Raw genomic sequence first — 5,861 nt, 5'->3', positions numbered from 1 at the left:
TTATGTGTGTGTGATTAAGTTCACATTGAGCCGATCGCGTTGTGTGGCATTGCTACCATATGGTGTTAATGGGGCTTATTTACTTATGAAAGAAACTGCTGGGTGCCAGGCTTTATGTTTCTCCATTAAATTGTCATGAGTTATTAATCACAAACACACGTCGTAGTTGAAGGGCTGATGTTTGAGGAAAGTTCAAGAGAGTCTCACTGCCTTGTGTGTTTGGCCTGAAAGCATAATGTATGCGAGCAGTATAGTCCGATTCCCGAACGAATGACTCTTATGAGTCAGTTCTTTTGAATCTACACCGCAAAACAAACCTTTGAGTTGAGCATGTTTCAGGCCTATGTTTATCAGGGTCGAGCACTTGCAATACGTTTAACAAGCATTTGCGTATGTATTTGCTTACAATATGTTAATGGCATTAGTAGTCCCTATTAATAGTTTGCTATGTCCATTTAAATGAGTATCCACCGTTGGTCCCAGGGTGACCTGAATGTGGTCACATTCTTAATTGCTCTCCCTAAATTCGATGGTGCAGTCCAGAATACTCTTTGATTGAAAAAAAGAAATAGCAAATCAAATAGCACTTTAGAGTATGCATGAATTTTCCTCACTAGTTTGGAAGCATGACTGCACCAGTGCATGGGTGTCTGGCTGAGGCAGTTGAAATGCGAGACTCTCAGCATACCTAGGCATTTTATTACAGCTCATTAAGACTGTGAATAACTCACTAACACAGTTCCATTAGCAAAAGAGTGGACACCCTCAATAAAGTTAGCATGGACCCACACACGTCAAATGGTTAGCCCACCCAAAAGTTGTAAATACTGTCATCATTTACAGTACTCACCTTCCAAACCCATAAGACTTCTTTCTTCAACAGAAAACATGGAAGGAGCCTCAGTCACCATTCACTTTCACTGTATAAAACGAGATGGAATTAAAGAAAGTTATGCAGGTTTGGAACAACATAATTGTGAGTAAATTATGACAAAAATCAGATATATGGTATTATACTGTATGTAAAACACATTATTATGCATGTTCATATTTGTTTTTCACTGTTATAAAAAGTCACATACTTGTACATACAGTATATGCAACATGTTTAAAAAAACTACAAAAATACCCATTTTCAAATATCTAACAAATACTGTATTTTTTCCATATATCAGGAATAAGCCACATTTAAGAGCGCTAGTGTGAAGCACAGCGCTATGTGATATGTCATATGTGCAAAATCAATGGGCATGGCCGTGAAGCTTTTGTATTTTCATGTAAGCATGCGCTAAGTCTAGGTGCAAGTGGGTTTGGCGAAATTGCGCGAGCAAAGCCCTAATGGGCTTGGCGAAGTGCATTTTAATATGGAGGTTCTTCTCCAGTTATTGCACTCTCTGCGTCCTATTATATAGTTCATTCCCTCAAACACCAGCGATGTAAACAAAGACAGCATGCAATGGACTGTATGCAATGAATTATAAAAATAAAAATATGGACTTCCGATCTTTTGTACATTAACTGCATCCTTGTTGAATGTCAGGCATATTTCTATGACAGTGACACACTCCTTTTATACGCATTGAAAATGTGGTTCTCTTCAGGACTACTTGGATGTAGTCTCCGTTTAATTATAGAGAATGTAAGTATAATTACATCATATTGATTAAGTGACAAACAAATCATGGCTTGTATTAACACTCATTGTCAGGTACATAATTTGATGTTCCTCTATATTTTCAGAATTTGGACATGAACTTTATTACTACCTGCTTGTGAAATCTCCAAACTGCAAATGCAGGAACTGAATTTAGATGTTGCCGCTGAGAACAGACATGTTCTGAAACATCTTAGTGCAATTACCTATTGCGCTTTGCGCCACTTCATTAACATACAACACACCTACAGTTTGCGTGCATACACCCACAGATAGCGCAAACACTCCCACCCACACCCACCCAAATATATGAACTATAATTTTATATACGTACTGTATATATGTTCATAAATGACCATATTTCAGATTTGTGTGGGGCAGGAATTTCTTTAATTGGGAAGATGATGTGCTCAATTGTCAATAAAATTATGTGTGTGTGTTGAAATATTACCTGGATATGTTCTTGAAAAGTTTCATGAAATTCCACTGAGATGTTTTATACTCTTTGTGACTCTCACAAGAAACGATTCACTCAAGTTTTCCACTGATGGAATGGTTAAACCCAAAACAACTGAACCTGCAGTAGTTAAACTGCATGCCGAATTAATGCATTAGAAATCCTGTTAAGCTGCATTCAAGAACAGAGGGCAAAACATCGCTTCATGTGTACAGTTTTCTGTGCGCTCTAAATCTTAGGCTTGAAGATCAACTAGTTTATTAGTACCAACACAAACATTCACCAAATCACTTTCACGGATGTAACGGTAGCCAGCTGGTAGATAGCTGTGCAGTATGTAAACCTCACTCCCCTGACCTCAAGAGGCGCATTAGCGACTGACGTTAGAGGCTTTAGCCTTTATCCTCCTCGTTAGAGTGCCCGCCTCCCATTCCGGAGACCCCGGTTTGAATCCTGCTTAGAGCGGGTCGAGTAGGACTGGTTATAGTGGTGCCGTGACCCAGATGGGAATGAGGTTTAGCTAGGTGAGTGTAATGGTAGCTAGCTGGTAGATAGCTGTGCAGTGTGTAAACTTCAATCCCCTTGCCTCAAGGGACACACTAGTGACTAATGCTAAAGGCTGTAGGCTTTATCCTCCTCATTAGCGTGTCCACCTCCCATACCGGAGACCCTGGTTTGAATCCCGCTCGAAGCAGGTCGAGTAGCACCGGTTATCCACTCTAATCTGTCTTGGATAGTATTTTTCTGGTGCAATTTAAACTTTGTAATGCAGCACTTTTCATATGACCGTCTCCTTTAGAATCACTAATGTTGTATTATTCCTCTTTTGTAAGTTGCATTGGATAAAAGCATCTGCCAAGAATAAATGTAAATTTATGACTTTCGTTCTTCTGTAGAACACAAATTATGATTTTTAGAAGAATATTTCAGCTCTGTAGGTCCATACAATGCAAGTGAATGGGTGCCAAAATTGCTCCAAAATGCAGAAAAACCCCATAAAAGTAATCCATACAATTTCAGTGGTTAAATCCATATCTTCAGAAGCAATATGATAGTTCTGGGTGAGAAACAGATCAGTATTTAAGTGTTTTTACCATGAATTCTCCTCCCCGCCCAGTAGGGGGTGATATGCATGAAGAATGCAAATCACCAAAACCAAAAGGTCTTAAATATTGTTCTGTTTCTCACCCTCACCTATCATATAATTTCTAAAGACATGGATTTAAACACGAGTCATATGGATCACTTTTATGCTGTGTTTATGTGCATTTTGGTACTTCAAAATGTTGGCACACATTCACTTGCATTGTATGGACCTACAGAGCTGAAATATTCTTCTAAATATCTTCATTTGAGTTCAGCAGGTGAAAGAAAGTCATACACATCTGGGATGGCATGAGGGTGAGTAAATGATGAGAGAATTTAATTTTTGGGGGAACTATTCCTTTTAAGGGTGGACTCTTTTGACTCTGCACAGTAATTAACCACCTAGCAAACACCCACATGATTGGGATGCTTAAACAAAGCAATCCTTTGCAGTGATTATTGCTATTCACAACTATTTGAGGCTCTTGAAGGGCAGTGAGTCCTGTTAAGTGTGCAGAGCAGCTGTAGTACACTTGTGTATGTCCACTAAGAGAGGGGCTTTTCTCACCCTTTGACAGAGCTCTCTACTAGCCGCCCACAAGGGAACCGAGCATTTCATTTACAGCCATTCAAATACATTGCATATGACTCAACTTTAAAACCATTATGTTCTATTGAAAACCTCCCTCCCATGTCAAGCAATGCATTTTGAACAAATATCATGAATTTGGAAGTTTTCTTGGATAACACCATTTGATATCCAGAACTACCATGTTTTAAAAAGGTCAGATTATCAGAAATTTTTAATAAACTTACCTTGATGATCAGTCATGAGAGTCTACAGGAGTCCTCTCTGTGATGTCATTTCCTGTTATGGTCTTCTTTTCACATGACAACAAAGTATCTTCCTTACTTAACTTGGATTTGGCATGTAACGTTTGTCAAATATTAATTAAAACTGCTTCACTACTATTTTTTTTACTGTTATATCACGCTAACGTTTTTTACTTTGTGCCCCACAAAATATATGAATATTAATTTAGAAGTTGTATTGATGTTAACTGTAAAAGAGGTGTGTTTAGATCATAGCTTATGTGAATTTAAGTTTTTTAATATTTTTGATTGCTTACCTTCAGATACCAAAAAAATGAGCAACATGTCATTGACCATTGAACAGTGCAGTAGCCTACACATGAAAACCATCCCAATTTAAAGGGTCTATGACATTTTTTTTAAAACACACGTGCCAAATTCATAGAAATATAATCTTTGTATTCATGTTAGTTTCATATGGTTTAAAATAGATAAATAAATATTGACTGTAAGTCAAAAGTGCTGTATACATAACATTTTCCTTACACCTTGAATTATTTAGATTTTTTGGTAACACTTTACAATACGGGTGCATTAATAAGCATTAATTAATGCTTAACTAATGCACAGATAATACTGAGTTAATGTATGACTCATGATTAACTAAGCCATTTATTAATGATTGCCACATCAGCAACTAATAAAGAGTCTGTCTGATTAATATATTAAGTCATATATGAATTGCTATTAATTAAATGTGTCATTGTGGATTAATTCCCTAACAACTTACTATATGAACTAATAGTGTTAATTAATGTGTTGATTACCACAATGAGCCGAAGCCATGCATTGAGCTTCCACCCAATGCGGGTGCACTAATATGCATTAATACATGCTTAATTACTGCATTATTGCTGCAAATTCATGCGGTTATTCAGCTCATTGTGGTAATTAACACATTAATTAACACTATTAGTTCATATAACAAGTTGTTAGGGAATTAATCCAAGATGACACACTTAATTAATGAATGGCTCAGTTAATCATGAGTCATACATTAACTCAATATTATCTGTGCATTAGTTAAGCATGAATTAATGCACATTAATGCACCCGTATTGTAAAGTGTTACCGATTTTTTATATATATTTTCAAAAATATGTAAAAGTTTTTTTTCGTGATTGTAGTAACTGTATTTTAGGCAGAAACCATAATTTTACTACAGTAATATTGTAGACTGTTGTAAGCATATTTTTTCCAGGCAAGACAAACTACCAGCTTCTTATGCGCTCTAACATCATCCCCCTCCGTCCAAACTAACCCAAACACAAAACAAAATCTTTGTTTTGGCAGCCTAATGGTTTACAATAGTGTGTTTAATAGGGTGGGGGTGGGGGGGCCAAGAGGGATGCACACTGCTACTTGCGATGCGACGGGCGCATATTAGGCTTGTGAGAAAGGAAACTCCAGGAATATCAATACTTCCTCTGCGTCGATTTCCAGCAGAGTGTGACGTACGTGTGTGGAAATGAGCCGCGCGGAGGATACTTTCCTTATTATGGATTTGACATGAACTTGGCCCCGGGCCCTGGGGAATGTGATGAATGCATTATTTGATCTTCCTGTCTTTGTTTACCTCTCTGGGGCATCAGATCACGGCCTTTCTGCTGTGGATCACAACATAGTGAGAGTGTACGACACTAAATTTTTTTATTAAACAGTAATCACTGCCGGATCTTTCGATGGACTGCGTTAGCGATAAACTGCGTCATCCAACAATTTTATTTGCAGGACAAAAGGACTAAATTCTTGGTGAATAAAGCATTTATGAGTTGATGTACGAGGCAATTA

Source organism: Myxocyprinus asiaticus, chromosome 25, assembly GCF_019703515.2.
Source record: "Myxocyprinus asiaticus isolate MX2 ecotype Aquarium Trade chromosome 25, UBuf_Myxa_2, whole genome shotgun sequence".
Taxonomy (NCBI): Eukaryota; Metazoa; Chordata; class Actinopteri; order Cypriniformes; family Catostomidae; genus Myxocyprinus; species Myxocyprinus asiaticus.
Note: the sequence above shows the minus strand (reverse complement) of the source record.